Source organism: Ursus americanus, chromosome 10 (assembly GCF_024610735.1).
Source record: "Ursus americanus isolate L20-20 chromosome 10, mUrsAme1.1.p, whole genome shotgun sequence".
NCBI lineage: Eukaryota > Metazoa > Chordata > Mammalia > Carnivora > Ursidae > Ursus > Ursus americanus.
The window spans coordinates 39,020,255-39,046,783 of NC_142136.1; the positions used below are offsets into that span (position 1 = coordinate 39,020,255).

Here is a 26,529-nt window from a genome sequence, read left to right on the forward strand (position 1 = left end):
AGATTGTTTCTCTCATGTACCTCTCAGAGGGAACAGGTAGATTTTTGGACTATGTATTTATTCCTAGTTTAACAAATATATGATTGAATATATCATAGATATTGAAGAATGCCATGAAATTTGGCACAGATAAAAAAACTTGTGAGAATATGTATACATAAATATAAGTAGTAACACTCACTTATGAGAAATTATAGATAGCATGTTAAAAGTGAATATATGTATATAAATTCAAAATATTTACAAATATATACAAATTACTATAATGAGTACACACTAATAATTGTTTTACTTAAACATTGAACTTGTAAGGGATAACATTGAAATAAATTTAAAATTAAAAGAGATAATTTATGATGAGGGTTAACTTTTCAACAAAAAGAGGTGTGCTTCGACTAAAGTCAAAAACAAATCTATACTTTAAAATATTCTTTTGGCATATATCCGCATTTTTTTGTCTCTTTGTTTCTCTTCATAAATATATTCAATTAAATCAATACAATAATTAAGTAATTATTAAATTGAGATAAAGAGAGCCCAAATATAGATAATACCTATAACTTTAAAAATCTGGTATTGGATAGCTTTATTTTATTTTAGTTTAGTTTTTTGTTTCGTTTCAAGTTTTTGTTTAAATTCTAGTTAGTTAACATATAGTGTAATATTGGTTTCAGAAGGGATGGGCTTTATTTTAAAATAATGTTTGTTGATCCTACAAATTATTACATCTACTTCTATTTTATTTTTATTTCTTTTGAGGATTCCTTTTAATAGTCTTTGATAAAATAACACATGAAATAAGTTCTGGTATACTAGCATAACGTCAGGTTGAAAGCAAAAAATGAAAGCTCAAATTCATTGAATAATTCTTTGAGGATCTTTAGCAAGGCAGTAACAGGGGTTTCCACATTTGAAATACTGACAAATCAGGGCGCCTGGGTGGCTCAGTGGGTTAACCATCCAACTCTTAATCTCAGCTCAGATCATGATCTCACGGTGATGCAATCGAGCCCCGTGTCATCTTGTTGGGCTCATGCTACACAGGGAGTCTGCTTGAGATTCTGTCTCTCCTTCCCCCCTTGCCCCTCCTGGCCCTGCATTCTCGCACATGCACTCTCTCTCTCTCATTTTCTGTCTCTCAAATAATCAATAAATAAATCTTTAAAAGAAGAAATACTGACAAATCACATAAAGTTCCTCCATACACCTTATGATAAACTATCAGCTTTGATTCCACAGCATAATAAATACAAAAATATTCACCTAAATACGTGTTTTCCAATACTGATTAGTGTATTATAAGATAAAACTCACAGATACGTTTGTCATACTTGGAATTTTTAAAGAAGGATGCAATAGACTGTGTGAGTTTTAAAAAATCCATTTGATATATATTGAGGTCTTACAGATTATCAGTCTTCTAACTAACTGCTGCCAAGACAAAAAATAATACCTAAAGACCCTAACTTTGTCAATTTAGAGATCACAATAATTGACTTTATCATTTTACAAAGAGACAAACCAAAATCCAGCAAGATTAGTGCCTTGGAGAAGCAGAACACACAGGGACAGACAAGTATAGGGAAGCCACAGGGACAGTAGCAGTGAGGGGAAATGTTGAATGGAGGAAGAGCCCTTACCATTATGAGGTCAAAAAGGGCAAGGAGAAGGTGTGGCTGATGAAATCTAGGAAGAGAAAGCTGGAAAGGTCTTCAGGCAGTGACTATGGCCTTTGGTGGGGGGAGAGGGGGCTCTGCTTGTATAAGATGAATCCAAAGACAGGAAATTGGAGAAGATAATAACACAATCTCCCACTCCTCCCACACTCTAATCACCTGCTTGACTTCTGCTCTTACTTATTGGCTTAAATCAATTGGAAGTAAACAGGTGTTGGAGCCAAATTAAATACACTAAACGGCCAACATCCTGGGGCACCAAGCAAGATATAACAGGTTGGAGAATGAATCCAAATTGGCAAATGAATGCTATCCCATATCTTCCATTCTTTCCATTCTTTTTACCCTTTTTACCTGTGGGTAAAAAGATACCCCCCCCCCTTTTTTTTTGCTCAGGTGAAATACTGTGTTCCCAGTATAGTCTTTCATCCTCTATTGTACAATCATAAGTGATGACATTAATTTGAATATACTCCTTCCAGAAACCTAAAATATTAGCTTTCCAGGGTTCTTCATATGAGGTAGTGGGAGGGGGTTGATAAAATGAAATCATTTATTATTTTATAAAGCATATTGCCATAGTCGTCTCTTTTATATTTGGTCATAAGGCTTAATATTGTGATCATATTCACCATCTCCCTCCTCTATGTTCCCTTTAACTTCAACTGGACAGGGTCTTCCGCCTACCAGATCTCCACTCCCACATCATCTGAGTCCTTGGGGACTTTATCTTTATTGAGTTGCATTCTATTAGGACTGTTGGGTGAAAAGAACTAAAAAGCACCACAGTGAGTTATATTGGTTAGAAAAAAAAATTTTGTCATTGTCCCTATTATGAAGCAATTGTTTTCCAAGTACAGTTGGTATACAACCTTCCCCTATGCTGTAGGCTCAGTGGACAAGGACCACCAAATGCCCAATGACAGCCTTAGCTTCTATTTTGTCAGAAATGTGACTTAATTCATCCTTCTGGCACTAGAGCCTATCCCCATCAAGACTGTAGGGAGAAAAAAAATATTTCCTTTAGTCAGATGATAGTTTTGATAGTGTAATGAGCCAATCCATTTTTCCTCCTTGGTCTCTATACATTCTGCCTGTGGGATAGATAGCACCATTAAGAGACCTTTGGTTTAAAAAACATACTGTTGGTGGGAATACAAACTGGAGCAGCCACTCTGGAAAACAGTATGGAGGTTCCTTAAAAAGTTAAAAATAGAACCACTCTACCATTCACAGCAATTGTTCTACTAGGTATTTACCCAAAAGATACAAAAATACTCAAAGGGACACATGCACCCTGATGTGTATAGCAGCATTATCACAATAGCCAAATTATAGAAAGAGCCCAAATGTCCACGGATTGATGAACGCATAAAGAGGTGGCATATATATATATATATATATATACACACACACACACACACACACACATATATACAATAGAATAATACTCAGCCACAAAAAAATGAATGAAATCTTGCCATTTGCAATGACATGGATGGAGCTAGAGAGTATCATGCTCAGCAAATAAGTCAGTCAGAGGGAAAAATACTGTATGATTTCAATCATATGTGCAATTTAAGAAATAAAGCAAATGAACCCAGTGGTAAAAAAAGGGAGAAAAACTAAGAAACAGACTCTTAAGTATAGAGAACAAACTAATGGTTACCTTGCCTGGGCGGGGAGGGGGCGGTGAGAGGGAGTAAAAGGGGGTGCGGGGGATGGGTAAAATAGGTGATGAGTATTAAGTAGGGCACTTGCGATGAGAACCTGGTGTTGTATGTAAGTGTTGAATCACTAAACTCTACACCTGAAACTAATATTACACTGTATGTTAACTAACTGGAATTTCAATAAAAACTTAAAAAAAATAAAATATATAAAAAATACACTCTGTCATGTGGGACAGCATCTCAGTTACATAGTTTCTTAAATTAATATTGTTTGGCCATTTCACCAGTGCCATCTGCCTCTGAATGATGGAGCATAGTAAGGCCACTTAAATGGCGTGGGAATGTGGGGCGCCTGGGTGGCTCAGTCGTTAAGCGTCTGCCTTCGGCTCAGGGCGTGATCCCGGCGTTCCGGGATCGAGTCCCACATCGGGCTCCTCTGCTGGGAGCCTGCTTCTTCCTCTTCCACTCCCCCTGCTTGTGTTCCCTCTCTCGCTGGCTGTCTCTCTGTCACATAAATAAATAAAATCTTTAAAAATAAATAAATAAATAAATAAATTGTGTGGGAATGAGCCTCTTTTCTTTTGCAGGATGGTCATGTTTGGATAAAGTTACTCCTGTAAAACACAGAAGTGATTAAATGATTTCGTTTTGAGAGCATTCAATAACTTCTCATTTCCCCTAAAATAAAACTCCAAAATTTTATTATAAAATATAAGCTTAAGACCAAGTTTTAATTTGTCCTTTGGTTTTATTACCTACTAACAGTTTCTGGATTCTCAAATTAAAACTAGATTAAGCCACTTGCTATTCACTTTTTTATACCTTCAGACTTTTCTCTACCATTCTGCATTTCTAAAAATATCCTAATTCACCATTTCTAGTATCCAACATTTGTTATTAAAATTCAGCTCAAAAAACTAGCTCTTCTTTTTTTCTTCAACTAACATCTTGTTTAATGAAGATAGAAGGGTTTTGACATGTATGTGTCTAAGCATAAGGAAAGTGCCAACTACCTACGTCTAAGAATCAAAAAAAACTAGCTCTTCTAAATTTGCTAGGACCTGAGGGCACTATATTTATATATTTTCCCCTCTGTGCCTTGTGCTTGTCTGTTGAAATATCTGAGAGCAGTTAATATACATTGACTATAACCCTGTGTGACTCTGTGGCTCATTTCTGATTTTAAGCTCCTTGAAGCCAGAGATTATATTACATAATTTTGTGAACCACGGTACCAAGCTAAATAGGTTTTCATCAGTTTTTTATTGAATTTGAATTTTGTATAAAGTTTTATATTAGGAAGAGTATTATGATAAAATCATAATGATAATAAATCAGCCATACTTTATTATTGAATGTTACAATTTGTTTTTCATCTTTTTTTTTGAGGGATCAATGTCATAAAGAATGCTTAACTTGTCCTATTTGTCTTCCTGATGTTTTGTGAGGCATATTTGATGCTTCTCTGCTATCGACTTTTACAGAAGTGGCTGCTCCAAGCGGAGAGGCAAAACATCTTCAAAGTCTCCTGCTGACTTAGTGAACACTGAAAATACTTTCAAATAGGTTAGTGGGTACTTAGGACTTATTCGTTACCAATGATGATTAAATAAGTAAACATTTATTAAAATATTGAATAAACCAATACTTTAATAGGATAAAAGCATTTTACTGTAAGTATGTAGGATGGTTACTACTTTTGGTGACTAAAGTAGGTGTAATCGTTTAGCTCTACAATAGATTTTGCTAATTACAAAAGCATGATGAGTGTTAAAAATACTTTTAAAATTGAGATGACTGTACAAAAATGTTAATTTGTGTATATTTTCTCTAGTTCTCTTATATTCCAAACTGTTCACCCAATAGTTATGTGAAGATGAATGCTGACAATTTCAGCACCAAAAACAGTTCAAAACATTCCCAGTTATTTCCACTAGATAATAATAGTTTGTCAAGGAACAATGCAAAATTGGCTGGATATTATAGTTTTTACTAGCAATACCTGAGACCATGATGTTCACAAATCTAAGGTAAAACAAAAGCTTGTGATTTAAGATTATATTATTCTTTTACGTGTAATTTTTATTGTATTTTGAGCTTGAATAATGTTCTTTGTGGTCATATTTTGACATCAAAAATGGATTTGATGTTGAGTATATTAAATTTTTGCACTGGGGCTCCTGGTGGCTCAGTCGGTTAAGGGTCTGCCTGCCGCTCAGGCTGGGATCAAGCCCCACATCGGGTTCCCTGCTCAGTGAGGAGTCTGCTTCTCCCTCCCTCTGCTTCTTTCCCCACTTGTGCACACTCTCACTCTCTCTTTATCTCTCTCTCTCTCTAGCTCACTCTCTCTTTCAAATAAATAAATAAAATCTTTTAAAATGTTTTAAAAAATAAATGTGTGCATTGAATCAATTTTTGAAGACTTAAGAATAATATTAGTAAGTGTAAATGTGCTGAAATTAGAAAATTTGGCGATTTATATATATGTATATATAATGAATTTGCCCATTAGTTTATTTGTCAATTTTTCACTCGTTCAACAAATACTTATTATATATTGACAATTCAACAGCATTGGAAGACTCTGGAAAAACAATGATAAACAAAACAAATACAAACACCCTGTCATGATGCTTAAAATTAATCAAGAACCTAAACTAATGACTACAGATAGATCATAGCTACCTACATGGATGGATGAACAGACAGAAAGATGGATAGATAGATGGATAGGCAGGCATAGATGCGTAGTTAGATAGATTAATCAATGTGAATAAACACTGAAGATAAATTTAAGTGAGTATAACAGGAATACCTCCTTAGAACTTGAGAGTCAAATAAGGTGTATTTGAAAATGAAACACTCATAAGAGGTAGCCAAATGATGAACAGGGAAAGGCAGTTTATGGAAAGAGAAGAATGTTTGCTTTGGTGTGATGCATACTTCATTGTGTTCAAGGAATCGGAAGGAAAAAAAAAAAGAAAGTCCACAGTAAGTGGAACTGGCACATGAAGGGGAAAGCAACTGCAAGAGAGACAAGATTGGTAAATTAAGCATAAATAGAAAATGGCACAGAAGTAGGGAGTAAACATGTAGGCTTTGTGAATAGCCTCATTACCATGGGAAATAATTGAATTGTTTGAATCACAGACAGGTTGGAGTATTATGCTTATTGAAAAATCTCTCGGCTTTATGGAGAATGAATTGGAGATGGCCTTGGATCTAAGAGTAGAATGACAGAAACATGTTAGGGCCTTGAAGTGATGCAGGATGATGCTGGTTATACTAGAATGATGGCAGGTGCCATGGAGAACAGTGAAGGTATGGATATGTATTTTAGATGTTAGATGTCTACAGATTGGTGATATTTTAAAGACCAAAGTAGGAAGGAAATGAATATGTAACATTATATCAAAGATAATCCCTAGCTTTTAGAAAGAATCAACCTGTTAGATAAAATGAATCTTATTGAAATGGAGACCACAGGTAGACTAAATTACTTTACTAAATCAGTGGAGGGCCAAGTGCAGAGTGGGGATGGGAAAGTGGTAGGGTGAGAAGTAAATCAGGCATTCAGTTCTGAAGACATTAATTTTAAAGTGGCTAAGAAATACATGTACCACTGGAATGACCAAGAATACAGTTGAATATATGGGTCTGGAATTTCATAGATGAAAAATATAAATTAAGAGATGATACCAGATGGTTTGAAAAATGCATAAATAAATCAATTCACCTAGAAATAGAGTGGACATGATAAAACCAGAGAGTTTAAGTGTTGAGGAATTCCAGTATTGACACATCAGATTGAAAAGCGATAGCTATGAAAGAAAACTGAGAAGAAAAAAAAACAACATGTAATCTGATGGAGATTAAGGAAAGAGAATATTTCAAAAGAAATGTTCATTCAGTTGTGCTGAATGTTGCTAAGATGTCAAACTAATTTGCTAAATATGCAAAGAAATAATTTCAATATTAAGATTACTGATTACTTTGTTTATATTCGAGACAAAGACTTATACAATTTGCCTCCATGTATCATGCCTAGAATTAAAACTAAGGGGGATTTGAAATATTAATGAGTAACACTGCATCAATAGATTTTTAGATAAAACCCTTAGAGAAGAATAAAATCGTGTATGTATTTTCTTGCAAAATGAAATTGATCTATAGCATTAATTAAATTTAGGAATTGCTTATATTTAATCAGTCTTTACAGAATGTTACAAAATTGTATGAACTTATGAAAAGAAAATAATACAGGGGGTTGTTATCAATTCTACCAAATATGGTGTAAAAATGCTGTTAGCTTTTGATAATAATATTTAGAGACAGCAAGTATGAGAGTTAATACTTGCACTAAATGGTTTATATGAGGTAAACTGAAATTCTTAAATGTGTAAGAATTAGACTTATATTTATTAAGAATAAAATCTTGAATGATATTCAGAACAAAGGGAAATATTCTTTTCTCCATTACCATTCCATGTTTTACTTCAAATGCATTGATGTTTAATAGCAATTATTTGAATCAAAGCAAAATTAATCCTTGTTTCATCTGTAGTTAAAAAAACACCTATGCAGTTTTCACAGAATTCAAAGATAGGCATACATAGGATTCTGTTTCCTACCCACTCCATTATTGCAGGATTCCCTAGAAAAGCTCCAGTCTTACAAAAGCAGCTGCTTGTATTTAGTGATAATCCTCTGTACTATTAGTATTGTCTTTTGGGATAGGAAATAGTGAAGACGTTGCCTGTGTCTTGCCTTCTGCCTCAGAGAGTAAATTAGTTACATAAATAGTGAAAAATAATTATGAGTACATGATGCTTTAGTTTGATTAGAAAAATTTTGAGAAATGAAAAATGGGCTTTGTTTTTATTTTCCATAATATTTTTTACTTTTTTTGCTTTTATTTTTTATTTTCCATAATATTTTACAAATTAAAATGCTACTGCCTTAAATAATGCATTTTATGGTGAGTTTTTTATGTTTTTAGTAAGCACATCCATAAGCATTTTAGCAAAGAGAGACGATGGGTAAAGGCATGACACTGAAGAGAATTACCTCTCAGGATGCCTGTGTTTCTATCCAAAGGGAGAAGTTCTTTTCAGCTTGGGTACTCACAGAGTATGACAATATCCATTCATAAACTGAACAAAACAGATCAATTACAAAAACAAAGAATTGAACATCTTATCTTACACATACTTGGCTAGTTAGTACTGAGGAATTAAAAATTAGTCTGAACACCACTCTGAATACAAATATTTTATGTGTATGTAATTTTCATTTAATTATTTGCAAAACAAAATTTATATTGTCCTCAGTATAGTAAACATTCAGCCATAACTGACAAATTCTACTATCTCTTGTCCTTACAATAATTTCTCAGCATCTCATGAAGTCTTATGTCACAGTATAAGATAGACTCAATTGACAATTCTATTGAGAAAAAAATACGTATTCCTTCTGCTAAGTACCTAGTGTTCTACCAACCTTGACAACAACTTCAGGTTTTTTCTTGGATCCCAACAGAAATGCAAGTGGAAAAACAAAAGCTTCCTGAAGGCAGTACTATGACTCTGAATTCTTGGAGTGTATGGAAAATAGACAGTATATCTAATATACTGTGTACTAAATATATAATAATTAAGTATATAATTAAATATATAATAAATTAAATAAATCTATACACTATATATTAAATACACACACAAACATACACACACATATATATATGTGTATATATATGTGTGTGTGTGTATATATATATATATATATATATATATATACACATACAGAGTGGTATGTACTAGTTTGTTTCAAAAATTTCCTTTGAAACTGTGATTTCTTTTTTCCCTCCAAGTTTATCTTTTCTTTCAAAATGTAACCTTCCAAACATCCTAGAATTCTAAGTCTTCACTTTTTACCTGATGGGGGCCAGAGGCTCCACTTTCTCCCCCATCACTTTCAACAATACAAATCATGTCCCCAGTGTTCCTTAACTCTCTGGGTTCAGTAAAGCTTTAGTTTCTGTAGATGGCTCTTCTAATTTGTTTAGATATGCACTTTAAAGGATATTTGTCTTGTCCAGTATTTGACTTATGCCAGTATTAGTAGGTTTTTTTTTTTTTTATCATAGGAGGGTTTCCAAACATGTAGCTTATTATATTTTTGAAGTCAAAGTATCATAGCATTATGATGTCTTGTTATTAGATGTGGAAACTTTCCACATCATTCTTTTTAATTTAAAAATTATCCTGTTTCGGGAGTGGGGGGAAATGAGATAGGCTGGTAATGGGTATTAAGGAGGGCACGTATTGCATGGTGCGCTGGGTGTTATATGCTAGTAATAAATCATGGAACTTTAAAAAAATAAATAAATAAATTTAAAAATTAAAAAAAATTATCCTGTTTCTCTTATGCTTGCATTCCCTTTACTCATTTCAAGATACATTTTTCTCTAAGTATTGTGAAAAAGTAGAGTTGAAGTTTTTATTGCATTGTTTTTAAAAGTTTGGGTATATTGATCTGTTCATAATTTTAAATATTGTCATCCATTAGCATGGACAATATCTCCCTTTAATCAGATTCTTTTTAAAGTGATATTTGTAATTTCTCCATCAATGTCTCCTAAAATCTGATATTTTCTAAAAAGCTTGTGTTATTGTTGATGGAAAATTTATTCTATTGCTTACTTTTTTTCTTAGTGAATGTCTTTTACTAACCCCTATACAATTCCTTCTCTCCTGGTTTGTTGAAGCAATAGGTCGGATATTAACCACAATAATGTCTGTCAAAGTGGCTAGCCATGAAAACTCCAGCACCACATTCATCTGTAGGGCACTCCCCACAAAGGTGATTGATGGTGCTATTCTCATACACTTAAAATATTTTTATTTTAACCTTCTTCTCTTCTCTTCTCTTCTCTTCTCTTCTCTTCTCTTCTCTTCTCTTCTCTTCTTTCTTCTCTTCTTTCTTCTCTTCTCTTCTCGTGGTGTAAGACTTACTCTTCCTTTTCTTAGCACAACCAGAGTCTCAACACGGATGAAGAGTGGACTCCTTTGGAACACTGCAGTCAGACAAAGTACACGCATCTTCTTGTTGCTTGCAAAAATCAGTCTCTGCTGATCAAGAGGAATTCCTTCCTTATCCTGGATCTTGGCCTGTGTGTTTTCTATTGGATCTGGGGGTTCAACCTCCAGAGTGATGGTCTTCCCCATAAGGGTTTTCACAAAAATCCGCATCTTGGTGGTGGTTCCACCACAGATGGTAGTTCAGAAAGGGATTCTATTGTATTTTTTAATTAGTTATTGCAATTTTATAAACCCGATAATCATTTGCATATGCTTATTCTCTAACCACAAAATGATTTTAAAATCCTTTTTGATACACTATTAAGGCAGTTATATTTTCTGCAAATGATATTTTCATTTCTTTCTTGCCAATAATCATGATTCTCATTTCCCTCTTCTTGACTTACAGAGTTAGCTAACTTCCAGTGTAATGTGAAATGACTGCAGTACAGCAGGTTTTGTTCCCACTAAGCTGAATTGAGATGTTTCTAAAGTTTGATCACTGTGGATGACCTTAGCTCTACATTTTTAGGATCTCCTTTACTATGCTAAAGAAGATGACTTCTACTCGTGGTTTTTAAGGATGTATGTGTTTTGTCGTGTTGGGGGGCTCAGTTAAGCATTCCCTCTTGGTTTTGGTTCAGGTCATGGTCTTGCAGTCATGAGGCTGAGCTCCTAGTGGGGCTCTGTGCTCAATGCTGAGTCAGCTTCAGATTCTCTCTTCCTTTTCCTCTCCCTTCAGCTCCTGTGTGCTCTCTCTCTCATTCGCAAATAAATAAATAAAATCTCTAAAAAATAATAATAATAAAATGTATGTATTTAAAATCATTTATACACTTAAGCTTTAGTTATTTTTTACCTTGATTTTTACCTTTATGTGTTTATATTTATTCAATTAATGTGGTATTTATTAATAAATGATCTCATGTTTATCAATCCTTACCTTCTTAGGAAAAATATTGCCGAATGTGGTATGGGTAGATTCTTAGAAAGCTGATAATAACACCTTTTTCCTTTGTCTAAACAATTGGAAAAAATAATTTTGGTTGATCGATTAAGAAGGAAGTTCGAAGGAGATCAAATTATTATTTATATTACCAAAAAAGACTATAATAGGATACTGTGGCTTATTTTTCTTACCCATTTAGACTTGCTAATTCTTCTGTTCAAAATTAGGTAGATTTCCTCTTGGGATCATACACACTGCTGGAGAATCCCAAGTCTTTCCATTAAGATTCTGCTGTGGTAGGTAATTTTTTGATTCTCCCTGTTTTCTTTTTTTCTTTAATTAGATTTCTAATTTGCCTTTATATGTCTACTATTGTCACATTTATTTATGTATTTACATATTTAAATATATAACTGTATCTTTATGAGAATGGAAATCTCTAGTTTATTTGTAATATACATTTGCTTTATCTAGTAGATTTTATTATACGAATTCTGTTTCAAAAGTACTCTGATTTCTATTGTATACTACATATTTTTTCTATTTTTCTGTTCAAAAAAGACTATTTCTTTTTTTTACTTTATTTGTGTGTAGATCAGGTTAGTATGTCCTGGTAGTTAGTTTTAATTTTTTTATTCATTATTGAGATGAATATTTATTATTACATTTGTGGTTACAGAGTTTATTCACTCATTCAATAAATATTTACATATCACACACTATGTACAAGATACTTTTCTAAGAACAAGACTACATCAGTGAATCAAACAGATACAAACCCCTAATTTAATGGATTGCATATTCTAGGAAGAAATTTGGGAGGGGAAAGCAAGATAAAGAAGGAAAATACATTGTATGATAAAATCTAAGAGAAAAAAAAACCCCAGCAGAATAGAGAAAAGGAATAGGAATATTAAGAACTGTAATGGGTCCAAATGTTTACCCTGCTTGCAAACCAGCACATTAGCTCACCACAATCTTATGGATGTTGATTAAGGAGATGAGACTCCTGGGTCAGAGGTAAATGACATTATCACTGATGGCATAGCAAAAATCATGGACATTAGCCTATTTGCCTCAATTCTGCTTGATCCTGAGTTCCACAGGGGCAACACTGATCAGCCAAGAAAGATACCTGTATCCACAGTTTGTTACATTACAGAAGAGGAACCCAGAGCATAAAGAACATGAATCTTTTATAATAAAGAAAAAGAGTACCCGTCATTTGTTCTGAAGGAGACACTATATTTTCCAAGATTGTTCATCATACAAACATACCAAAAAGATAGTCAAAACAAAACATTTTGTGTGTTTGTTCACAATAACATGCAGAAATGGAAGAGACATGAGTGTCTCCCCATAATAGTCACCTATTGCTTTTACAACATTTTGGCTTCAGTTGAATTTCCTCCTGTGTAAACTGCTGTTGGGCATTCTGAATAATGTGACCAACAGTGGCTGAGATCAAATCTGTTCTGTATGTCTCCCGGAGAACTTAATTAAGGCTGCACTCCAAGCAGCAGTATTTCTCAGAGAAAAGTTCACCAAGGAACCATGTTTAGGCTCATTTCAGAGAAATCATCCTAGTCTTGTGAGGGCTACATGATCTACTAGTAATGGTTCTTTAAATATTTTCAAGTCCTTCATGACCACTTGCAAGGCGTATGTCACAATTTTAGGAGGGAAATAAATTAATTCCTACAGTTGAATCCAGAGAAGAAGTGTAATTCTAGAGGTCCATAGAAAGAAAGTGTTGGTTACAACTATTGGGGCCTTGAAAGTTGTACTTATATCTGCTAAGAGGCACGAGTTGCTAGAACCTCCAACATAAGCTCACAAATGACTGGTAGGTCTTGGGGTTTCCAGTTCAATTGAATGATTGAATCTAGTTCTTGTTTTTGGAGGGATAGTTATTCCAACCTGCCTGACTTGTCCAAATCAATAACCAAATAGTATTCACTCAGCCCATGGAAAGACAGAGAAACAGCCAAGAGATGGGGAGTGAGAAAAACATCCTGAGGTATTGACAGGCATTTTGGGGGACATAGAGGATCCAAGACCATCCCTTTTGTTTCTGATAGACACTTCAAAATTTAAGGAAAAGAGTGATCAGATTATGACAGGGGTTTTTTTGACTGCCAGAAAAATTGCGCATTATAAATATGCCCAGATAATCCCAAGGAACTTTATTTAGTGTACAGTCCTCTGAATTGTGTCAAGAATTATCATCAACCTCTGCTGGTAGAGGTTTGATAACAATGCAGTCAGGACTGAGGCAGCTGAGGCTTCTGACTTGCCAGCCAATAGGACATCATCTGTAGAGTGAGCTCCTAGGAACTCAGACATAGAGGCACTCGTGCTAAATTCTGACAGACCCATTGAGGGAAAAATTCCATAAAGAATTTGTCTCGCTAACATTTCTCTACATGAAACTCTTCATTATCATGATGGTAGAGTGAAGTTCAAACATGTAACTCATTAATTTCTATTATGCCCTCAGAAATAGAAGCAACAACAGTATATTAATTTGGCCTAAAGGATCTCCCATACAAGGTCACATTAGTGTCCCTTCTCCACTGTGAAATTTGCCAAACCCCATCCACTGAATTTGGCATCCCTACTGCCCCATAGTACTAAGCAGGATTGTAACTTTGGTGCCTGCATCTAAGAGAGACATGAAAGTTTTATTTCTTCTTCTCCCCAAAGTTACTCAGAGTACCAGAGCAATGTATATGGTTTTCAGTTCTCATTGTGGACAATGTGTCTTTGGCCTACCTATAATCATCCTAAAGCATGTTAGATATTAGATCGGGGTAGAGAGAGGAAGAGGCCAGAGAAAGTGGTAGGGAAAGTGGTTCCATACTCTTCTCTGGTTATCAAGGCTTTTGAGTTACAGTGGCATTCCAACACTCTAATAGCAAAGACTAACAAAGAAAATTTGTTTATAAGTCCAGTGTCAGTATCATAAAGCATGGGAAAATGATGGATTTGAAACAAATAGAAACTAAATCAATAACTGGCATGGTTCACTCTTTTGGCTACTCACTTCCCATATATACTGTTCTTGAAACCTAATAAGATGCAGCTACTTCTCTTTCAAGTATAGACAGTTTTACTGTCTTCCCCAAATATGGACGCAGAAAGTCACAGTAGTAATTGTATTCATCTCCAGCTACATCAATTACTCAATTTCTGTCAAAGTACTACTGAACCAATTTCTGAACACGGTGTTCAGTAGTACTTTGACAGAAATTTAGGAGAAATTGAGAAGACTTAATTGTGGAAGTTAACAAAAATTATATATAAAATAAAAATTGGAGGCACTTGGGTGGCTCAGTCAGTTAAACATCTGCCTTCAGCTCAGGTCATGATCCTGGAGTCTTGGGATCGAGCCCCACGTCAGGCTCCCTGTTCAGTAGAGAGCCTGCTTCTCCCTCTGCCCCCCACCCCGCTCATGCTCTCTCTTTCTTGTTCTCAAATAAACAAATAAAATCTTTAAAAAATAAAAAATAGGAAGAAGCACAAAGACTAAAATTTTATATGTGCACACACATACATAAAAACGTAACAAACAAGGAGAAAATACGCAAAGCTACTAAGGTCATCATTGTGAGGCATTAGTTGATAGCTATGACTTCATTCTTTTACCACCCATTCCATATTTACCTTGACTTTGGTAAAATCTTCAAATGGTCTGAGTTCCTTACTTTGTAGAGTTACATAAATCTTCATTTTTGAATGGTCTGGCTTTCAAAATTTCTGCCTTATTTTGGATTTCATAGCTTCCTGTTGATTTTTCCTGTGGGAATGGAAGTACTAAGAGGTGCCCTAAGAGAATCCCCTGGTCTCCAGACATATTATTTCTTGTATTCATCATACAACAATAATCCAATTTCTCCTGGGTAATCAAAATTAATCATTTTGCCCAGTAGATCCACCCCTTTTTTAACATGTTTTTTTGAATGGCATAAGTACCCCAAAATAACGAGGTACAGATCTCATCTTCCAATTCAATGGAACCATTGTTATGTCCTTTAGTGGAAGCACTGCCCAAGTGAGAGGTAAGATCTCCAAACTGTGACAGGTAAAAGTCATTGGTATAGGAAGCAAAACCTTCCTGGGTGAGTTATTAGGAATAATGGAAGACCTACATGTATTTCCTTTCTTTGATTCCCAGACCCATGTATTCAGACTATAAGGGAGACCACACCACATTATGGTCCTTCATTGAAAGCATATCCTCATTTGTGAGTCAAAGCCCCATCTATTCAGAGTGTTGTGTCCTGATAGGTGCCATAACTGAATCTGAATTAAGACATTCATCCAGAAGTTTCTGAGTAATGAGATTTGTATTAAGATCAGCTAATTTCATGGGTGTGACTTCATTGCTTTTCTTCCTTTTCTATAAAAGTAATTTCTTAACCAGAAGCTATGTTCTGTATAGTATATAATGATAGATAAGTGTTCTGGATGTGCATGGATGGTGGTGCCAGCAGAACCATTACAGGCAAAGAAGGCAAAACTGAATCCAGAATATGTGTCTATTCTAGTGAAGATAAATCTATGCCTCTTAATAATGGAAGAGATCCAATGTAACCGGCCTCCACTAGGTTGCTGGCTGGTTCTCTGGGTAATGGCTCTATACTATGGGCTCAGTGTCGGACTCTGCTCTTGGTAAATCGGTAGCTGAACAGTAGCAGTAAGAGGTAAGTCTATGTTGTTAAACCCATTACCACACTCCTTTCTGCCAACATGACCACTTTATTTATGAGCCAGTTGAACAAACACTTAAGATATATGGGGAAAGAGGATGACTCACATCCACAGAGCATATGATTTGCCTATATGATTACTAAAATCCCCTGATTCAGTGGATGCCCTTTGGTGGTCATTCAAATATCTTTAAAGTCTGTGCCTATTCTGAGAGATTCATCCCCATATCTTTTTTTTTTTTTACCCTCATCTTTGCTCACATTAAATGTGGTATAGATTGCCTTCAATCCAAAAAAGCTTACTCTGCATTATGCTGCAAGGTACAGCAACTTTTCTTCACCTTAGAGGGATTGTCTTGGCATGCTGCAGACCACTGAACCCCCAGAAACTTCATTTAGGTAGCAAACCCCTTAGGTTTTATTGTGTTTATCTCTTACCCTCTATTTCAAGGGTTGGAAAACTTTTTCTGTAAAGGACAATATAATAAATATTTTAAAATCTGTGGTGGATATGATGTCTACTCTACGGCTCTAGTATAGAAATAACCAGACAATATGTAAACAAATGATCATAGCTTTGTTCTAATAAAACTTTATTTATAAGACTGAGTTTGTCAATCTGTTCTCCAGTTGGAATATGTCATATTGCAGTACTTCCTATTCATTAGATCCCATCCAAATGATGCAATCAGTAATGAGCAGTGCAATGTGAAAAAAAAAAATAAAAGGAAAAAAATAAAAATAGTTACAGACAATAGTATGACAGAACAGAACTGACATCTCCCTGACACAATTGGCAAGCCACACTGTTGGTCCTACTAGGTAAGGGAAAATTGCTTCTCATCATTTTTATATATTGATACAGGGAAGCCAGTATTAGCCAAACCAATAGCTGGATACCAAGTGCCAGGGGTGAGGATTTGCCCAATAAGATATTATATCAAAACAGCAGTTGCAACTCGAGTTAAAACCAGATTAAGCTGGAAATAATACAGTTATTATTCAAGTACCCTCTGACTGGTGTGCAGACTAAACAGGTGACATACATTGAATTTACTAAATGCTACTACCAATGATTTTTTTAATACATTTATCGTGGCATTAACACCTGCAGTTTCGCTAAGGACATGACAGTGCTTCTGTGTAGTTATCTTGGGGAGGGGACATTAGGAGGAGTCTCATTATACTAGAAGATGACTGTGACAGACTTGAGGAGAATGAACATGCCCTTGCAAGGCATGTGCCCCAGAAAAAAAAAAAAAAAGTATTACAGGTTTTCCAGTATGGAAAGGCAAATTGCTGAGAAGAAACACCAGGGCATGACACTCCCACTAGCAAGGAAGGCTGTGTAACCCAGGGCCCCAAATCCTCAGTTTCATCTGGGTCCAAAGTCTCCATTCCAAGTTTCGGGGTCCCTTAGTTTCCCTAATCTATACCCTGTTTGTCACCTGAGAAGCTTGTTGAGACTGTGAATCCAGCTGATGTTGTATTTCTGCTGCACACAATTTTTTTAAAAGATTTTATTAATTTATTTGAGAGAGAGAGCAAGACAGAGAGAGAGAGAGCATGAGCAGGGGGAAGAGGCAGAGGGAGTGGGAGAAGCAGATTTCCTGCTGAGCAAGGAGCCCAATATGGGACTCAGTCCCAGGATCCTGGGATCATGACCGGAGCCGATAACTGACTGAGCCAGCCAGGTGCCCCCACAATTAAATTTTGTGTTTCTTTTTAGCAATATTGGGTCTGATGATTCAAGAAATAACACATCATTTATGGCTGTCATGGAAGTTCTTTAGTTTTCAGACTGAATTCAGACTGAGAGTTAAAGACTTGAGCTTTTCTTTCTACAAGTAGTGCATTCAAAGGATTGCATCTAACACCAGTCAGACAGTGGTCCATAATTACCCCGGAAACTTGCTCATAGAAATAGCCCCCTGACTGGGAGAGTGTGGCCTGAGGTGGTAGCAGGGAGGCTCTTTACTTTGGGTCCTAGGGGTAGGTAGACAAATGTCCCATGAGCTTGACTAAATAAAACCTGCCATAAAAGCATCCTCGTGTTGGGAGAGCCTGTGAGCTCCACTAATATTGTTGGGGACACATAACTGAAAACTGAATCTCCTGCTACCTGAGAAAACCTCTCTACAAAAGAAGAGAAGTAAAACCAGTTTTATTATTGAAAGAGTATTAAACCATGATGTGATGTGCATCACAGGCATTTCCTAAACAGACTGCAAAAAAACAAAAACAAGAACCACTATGAAATCTTACCCTTGTACCTAGCCAAGTGATACATTTTATACATTTTTTTCCAGATAAACAATAACTAATCCTTGATTAAGAAGACTCTACAGCACCATTTGTTACATATAGCTCATCCTAAATCACCTGGTAATTGGAGTAGCCACTTGTTTTGCTAAATGCTTTTAGAAGAAAAAAAATATTTCTTGTATCTTTATGACAGGAGAAAGGTTAGGTTTGGAACTTGGAGCCAGGAAACTGGGAGATAGGTCTGACATCTTGCATTTCAACAGATGGCTCCCAGGCCTTGACAGGTTCCCAGGTTCCTGGGATACTCTTTCACCCACTGAATAGATTCACACATAATTCAAAGAGGCAAAGAAAGAACGTCCAAGTTTTCTAAAGTAAAACGCTTTTTAAAAAGGGGAGGAAGGGGGGAGTCTCTTCCTTTATTTTTAACAAGAAGAATTAAGCCTCCATTTTTAATATGTGTTTGTTCTTACAGTATGAGCATCAACGGACCTCACAACCATGCTCAATAAAAGGAAAACTGGAAGCAGGACCAGAACTGGGAAAGGAAGTGGCATCCTATCTCTGTCTCCTTACAATGTCACCCTAGTGCTTTCTCTTGACAAAGCTGAATATTTTTGCTAGCTATAAAGAAGAGATTTTTAGGAAAAGGATATTGCTCTAGACAAAGAAGTGTTGATAGGAGCTCAGAGACAATAAATTGATAACCTTACCCACATTCTATACATACTTTACATATGCTACTTTTTAATTCTAAAATAATTAATCCCAGATATTACATCATAAAAGCATACAGACATACAAATTACTACTCTACGGCGACAAAGTCCCCATGTGGGACCCCACTGTTGCATGGTACCATGATTTTTTCAGCCTATTGATGGATAATAAATTGTATCCACAATGCACTGTTTAAAATTGCAAACACTACTGCAACAAGATATACTTGTGTATGTGTATTTCTGGATTTTTGCCAGAGTATTTTAGAATAGATTTCTTGAAATGAGATCTCAGTGTAAAAGTGGAAATGCATATGTAATTTGCCAAATTCCCTTCCATAAGGTTGTACCATTTTGCTTTCCCAACAAAAATGTATGAGTTCTTGCTTGCTTCTCTGTAGCTTGGCAACAAAGTATTTTTGCAAACTTTTGAATGTTTGCCAATCGTATAGATAAGATATGGTGTATAAGCAAAGCTGTAATTTGCATTTGTATTTCGTTATATCATTTAATTCTCTCTTTTAAAGAGTTTATTGTTTTTACTCTTAATAAGTAAAAGAAGTGAACTTAGAATTTGAATTTGGAATGCTGCCCTAAGCAGGCTTCTTTTAGTCTCCTAGACATATGTATCTTTATTTTAATATCGATTCAAGCACAACAAGGCATTTATTAATGAGTAAGATATATTTCCGAAATATGCATTGTTTCTGGAAACATGGTTATTAGATAAAGAATTAATATGGAAACAATTTATTAATAGATTTAAGGGGGTTGGCAAAATAAGCTGAGAACTCTTTACAAAAATAGGAAGATAAATACTAGAAAAGCCACATGAGATACACAGAAAAACAAAAACTAATATCTGTGAATCCCGGAGAGAGAAAAATGTTAAGTTCAAATGAGAAGTCAGAGGAGGTACAATAATATTGCTGATTAGATCTGTCTTAAGCTAAGAGGCATTACTGGTCCTGGAAAAAGTAGGAAAGGACAGGATACAAATCCTTCTTCAAAAATCATCTCTTTACAATATGTTTCAACAATTACATTTATATTTCAAATACAAGTTAAGAACTATTTTCATAAGGAAAAAAAAATCAAAACACAACAAAACAAATCTCCATTCTAAGCATTTCAATCTTAATACCACCCTATCACAACCAAACTTTTCAGACTACATTTTTTTTTTGCATGAGTAATTTAGCACTCTTTCTTCTTCTCTATTTCCTCACGAAAGACTACTGTTCTTAAAACTTCCTTTTACTAGGGTATTTATACTCCATTTAGTTTTTAGAAATAACTGGCTTTGACTACAAATATCCACTGTATCATTATGACGGCAAACGCGTGGAAATCAAATCTAATTTATGTAAGCTTATATTTGTTCACTTAATTACCAAACTGACCCAGGCAATAGCCAGTCCCACTTCTGTTTGGAGAAAATGTATAGAATATATATGAGTGAAGTAGTGCACATTAGGGCAGGTGATGGGTAAGAGAAGTGTTTATAAATTCTATCAACAAAAAACAAAATTAAATTTAATAAGATTTAATAGCAGCTGACATACTTCAAGTGTTTTTTCGCCATCACTTTTTATGTGGGTTTGATTCTCAGACACTATCTCTGAAAGTATTGTCTCTTTTCCAAATTCATTCAGTCTAAGCAGAATAATTAATTAATACACAAAGTATGAAAATAGTGTCCCTCGTAGTGGTAAATAAATGAATTTTAAATACTTCCGTTACTTGGGTCAACCAAAATTTTAATTTGCATTTGACTTAAACACAATTTTTTTACAATGAGTTTCAGAAACATCAACTTCATATATACAGAAAAGAAAATGTAACCTAATTTCTTCATGTGAAAGAGGTTGGGGTTTTTATTTAAAACAAACAATATGGGGACGGCTGGGTAGCTCAGTTGGTTAAGTGTCTGACTTCAGCTCAGGTCATGATCCCAGGATCTGGGGCTCTAGTCCCCTATTGGGCTCCTTGCTCAGCGGGGAGTCTGCTTCTCCCTCTGCCTGCCACTCCCCCTGCTTGTGCTCTGTCTCTCTGTCTTCTCTCTCTCTGACAAATAAATAAATAAAATCTTAAAAAAATAAAAATAAAACAAACAGCATGAATTGTCAATGTAATTTGATGGCTTTTTAAAAAAGCAGATGTAATCTTAGGCTTAAGTTATACAAGAATAGAATAGAGATCTAGGGAGGAGATAGCCTCATTATATAGTTTGATGGTCAGAATTTATCAAGATTATATTTAAAAAACCCACATGCAGACTCATTATAATTCTACATGCAAGGAGTTCACTACCGATGTTAATTTGAGATGGTGAAGACATAAAAATGCTTTTGCTTGTGACCTTCAAGTACTCACTCTAAATCAGATAGCTGCAAATATAGACAGGTCTCAGAGATTATACCAGATGTAAGAAGTTCTAAAAATTTACAAACAGTGATGAAATGAATGAATTAGTAAGGATTTGCACTTAAAACATGACAAATGGGAGGTTTATTATCATTCTAAATGACATTAGAAAAAATGATATTTGCTCAGTGTAACTTTTTCAAATATTTAAAACAAATTAGAATTAAGATTGACAATCTTGGTGGTAGACTGTGTGTAAATGAGAGTGGATTGACCATTCCGTTTGCTCATTCCTGCTGTTAGCCAAGAGATGGATGGTCATTTGCTTGAGGTAGAGGATATAAGTATCTACAAGGCACAATTCCTGCTCCCCAGTTTACATCAATGCTTTTTTGTTAAAATAAATTTAGTACCTTTTTCAGTAAGTTAACCAAATGATTTTCATAGATTCTTAGTTCTTGTTTCTTCTTAAGACTACTCCTTCCCCAACACACACACACACACACACACACACACACACACACACACAGAGCAATGAGTTTGTAACTGTTAACTTTTTTGACACTTAACATATACTTCACCTGGATAGCATAAATTTAGATTGAATTTCCATTGTAGAGTTTGTCTGATTTGAAAGCATTTTTATTTCCTTGTTTTTACCTTGTTCCTTTTAAGATTGTGTCAAATTTCATATGTATAGATTTTGTCTGTGTTGAAACTCTACTGGCATGGCTAAGACACACTAAATTCCTTTATCACTTTATGAATTCTGGTGTGTGTTTGTTTTTCTATTCGTAGTTTATCTGGGGAGATACAGATAACATTTATGATCTTTACTTGCTCATATGAGAATTGCTGCTGTTAAAATACCCTGAAAACAGCATTTCAAATTAAGCCAAAAATGATTTGCCCCATGCTGTTGTCATCTTGTGTGAGACTTAAACAAGAAACAACTGTGAAATAAAAGCTACTAGTAATGCCCAGAAAACTGAAGTGAAACATAAAGAAACTCAACCATGACTGGATAGAACATTTTCTTTCCCCATGCTTCTACTAAATGAAAAGAAGATGATAATGTGTGACATAAAGTTGCAAGAGATCACAAAACAACAGATTTTAATTCTAAATATAGTAAGAATTTATAAAATGGATCGTTTCTCTAGTAGTTTGGTATTCATATAATTGAACAATGATGCACTAATGGTGTATTAAATGGTGATCCATTGAATGTGAAATTCTTTAAAATTAAAAGAACCACCCTCTGAATAATTGAGTTTTTTACAACATGAGTGTCAATGTGAAAAGAGTCATTTCATATTTTGCTTGTTTCTATTAAAATTACTGTATATTTATTGCTGGACCAAGAACACTAGTTTTTACAGCAATATTTTTCCAAGTCTTTGGCTGCTATAGGGGCCATTTTCTTGACAAGTTTTGCTCTATTTCCCCGGTTTTAAAACTCGAGACCCTGGGGTCATGCTAATGCGGTACCTGATGGAGTAGAAAGAAACTGAACATACTTCAAATCAACCACACTTCAGCTTGGTGTTCTCTTAAGTTACAAGAAGCACGATGAAAATCGTTAATGTACGTGAAATCATTAGTTCCACTCCCAATATTATCCTATTTAAAAGAATCACACACAATTTGTGATTAAAACGGTACTATCAATGAAGGTGTCATTTGGAAGGGTGATCATTAGCCATTAAAAAGTGAAAAGATCTATTTACTCTCATATCTGATATCCTGTGTGGGCATTTTGGAAAGTGCAATAGTATTTGAAGCCATGTTTCAACTCGGAATTCATGTATTAATAACCATGTGCTACAATAGCAATTCAGAATAGTTTCATAAAAATCAATTTACAGTTAAATTTATATTTAATGTTCACATGTGATTTTCTCTTATGGAGTTCTTAGGAAATCTTACTCAAGTTGCACTTTGTTTCATGGAGAGTGAGGCACACATCTATCTGCTTGTACTATTAGCTTATTATTGGGTGAACCGTGAATTTTTAAATTAGGGACCCCAATATCTAACATTTTAGTATATAATGGACTAAAAATAAATGAGCATTTTACGGATTTTCTGTTTTTAAACATTTCCTAACATGTGATTGATTTCAAAATTAATTTATGCTTTTTTTAACAATTAATAAAATGTGGCATAGGAACTATGCTTTCAAAGCTCGTCAGGTGTTATTACATTATTCTATCAACTGCATTTTTTATGCATGTGCATTATTGAATTTGAGCCTTTTTAAAACTTTATTAAGTTAGTGCTATATGCTTAGACAGGAGACACACCACAGAAAACTTGCCTGAGACCCTAATATTGGTAATGACAAAGTCAGGATTCCAAAGCAGGCTAGTCTGGCTCTAAATGCTTTATTCTTTGCACTATGAGGGAGTATTTATTATTTAAAGCTGGCTCTGAAATCTTTTCTAACATTTAGTTAATTAAATCTAAATCAGTAGCGTAATATGTAAAATACATAACAGGAGGGTATTTAGTCTAACTGAAGTACAAGGGGGAAAAGTTTGGCAAAGTCTATATATTTACAAACACAATAATCTCTCATAATCTTTAGTCTTAAAACTTTCCTCTTATTACATGTTTGGTTTTCTTTTTATTCCGATACTACAGATATAGATTATCAGAGCTCTGTTTCCAAATAGTGTTTACAAATCAGTTAAAATCATTAAATTAATAATTTTAATATACCTATGTGCTAATGTCTGTGCTAACCTATATACTTCTTTTTTTTTAAGATTTTATTTATTTATTTGACAGAGAGAGAGAGGCAGCGAGAGAGGGAACACAAGCAGGGGGAGTGGGAGAGGGAAAAGCAGGCTTCCTGCTGAGCAGGGAGCCTGATGCGGGGCTCCATCCCAGGACCCTGAGATCATGACCTGAGCTGAAGGCAAACGCTTAACTACTGGGCCAACCAGGCACCCCATAACCTATACACTTCTTAAGACAAGTAAAAATGTTACTGCATTTTCAAGGTTAGAAGCTGTCAGAGAAAAGTTTTCCATCTGTAGTTTTTATGATGATATCAGTTGATCTACATCTGATATCTATAACAGATATGCCCTGTAGGGACCAGATTCAATAAAGAAAGGGTTAGGACATGAGAAATAAATGGAAGACATTGATAATCAATCTAGGAGTTCTTTCCTATCTAGCCTGGATGAGACCTCAAAATCCTTCTCAACAAGTACTCTGGGCAGCCACTGCCAATTGATCAGAGTTGGCATGTGAGTTGAAACCTATTTACCATCTGTGCCCTCAATTCCATTCTTAACATAGTTGCCAAACTTGTCTTTCTAACATTCCATTCCCCTACTAAAATCCGTCGTTGACTTGACATTGCCTTTAAAATGAAGCACACACTCTTGAGTATAGCATAGAATGCTACACAGCTCCTGCCTATCTCTTCAGTCTCGATGCCAATCCTACTCCCCCAAATACACCTCAACACAGACACATGTATATACCCTCTCTCTCACTCTCTCTCACACACAACACACAGCCAAATAGACACACACACATACACACCTATACCACCACATACTTCAACATACACTTACAGACACACATAAAGAGACACACATCTGCACTCAACTCAAATAATAATAATTTGTAAAACTCTTGCAAATCTTTCAAAAGTTGTATATTTTGTTTTCTCTATTTTACTCTCCATCATCCTTCACACTTTTAGAATTGTGTAATCCCTACTTAGCCTTTCTGACAAATCTCTTCCTTGATTACTTGGGCTGAGTTCTGTGTGCAAGATGTTTCTATTATATTACTTTTTAGAAAACCATTAGCACTCAGTGTGTACTACTGCCATCATATGGACTACATTGCATTTATTAATATTGGCTTAGTTGTCTATATCAATTGAACATATGTGAGAGTAAATACGGGATAATTGGTTACTTGTTTTCTAAAGCATAGAATGCATATACCATATAATAAGCATTTGACAAGTTATTTGTTGTATTAATTGGACATATATTGTTTCACTATTCTATACTTTACATACCAATACATATTTATCACATTATATGTGTTATTGTTATAAGTATTTTGTATGTACTAATTCACTTAATCCTCACAACAGCCTTTGACTTAAAGACTGCATTCCAGCTGTAGAGATGAGAAACTTGATATCTTTATTCAATTTCCTCCAAAGGAGACTGGGATGAGGATTATTAAGCAAATGATTTATCTAGAAAGTGTTCCCAGGAGAAACCAGAGGGAAATGGAGGAAGCAGGTTGGGAAGGTAAAGAAACTAAGTAAGGTGTAATTTCTTGCTAAGTGTGGCCTTATCCCAGAGGGAAGTTCTAGAATATAAATTAGGCCTTATATATTGTCCTGAAGGCAAATGAGCTGAATTTTCACCCTACTGCACCAGTTAGTCCTTGGCTAACAATACCCCAGGCAGTTATAAACTTCCAGGCACACCCTCACTACCTGCAGTCAAAACATCTTTAGATGTAAATGGGAGTCCTCTGAATAGAGTCCCTACCGTAGGAGTTTGAAGCAAGTAATACATAGGTGAAGCTGGAATGAACGTAACAGCTAAAGGGATCTAGATCCAAGGAGTCCTGGGTGGGTTCCTACAGACTTCAATATAAGGAGGTTAAATAACCTGCCCAAGTTCTCTCAGACAGGAGAGAAGGAATTGGAACACTGAGCTTCCTGTTCTCAAAATTCTGTGTTCTTAACTACCGTACTATGCTGTTATTCCTCCTTTATATTAATTTAGAACTTTAATCTTTCAGTCTGGTTTCTCCCAATTGACTAAACTATCAGCTAAAATAAGCTACACTCTAAAGTCTGACCAAATCTTTCTTTAAGGTTTATATTTTGCAAGGTACAATGTGTATTTTGGTAAGAGTAGGGGCTCTGGGATCAGATAGTTATGGGTTATAATCCTTGATCCACTCTGTATTGTTCAGCGTTCTCCAGAGAAACAGAATCACAGCATGTCTGTATATACAGAGCTTTATTTTAAGGAACTCACCCACACAGTTATTAGCACCTTCAAAATATACAGGGTAGCCTGAAAGACTGGAA

At 35.1% G+C, this 26,529-nt stretch overlaps 1 pseudogene; it reads right to left on the bottom strand.

Annotated features, from left to right (window-relative positions):
• LOC123801002 (ubiquitin-ribosomal protein eS31 fusion protein pseudogene) overlaps positions 1 to 10,599 on the bottom strand; it is an 84,488-nt pseudogene extending 73,889 nt beyond the window's left edge.
• Between the last annotated feature and the right edge of the window lie 15,930 nt (positions 10,600 to 26,529).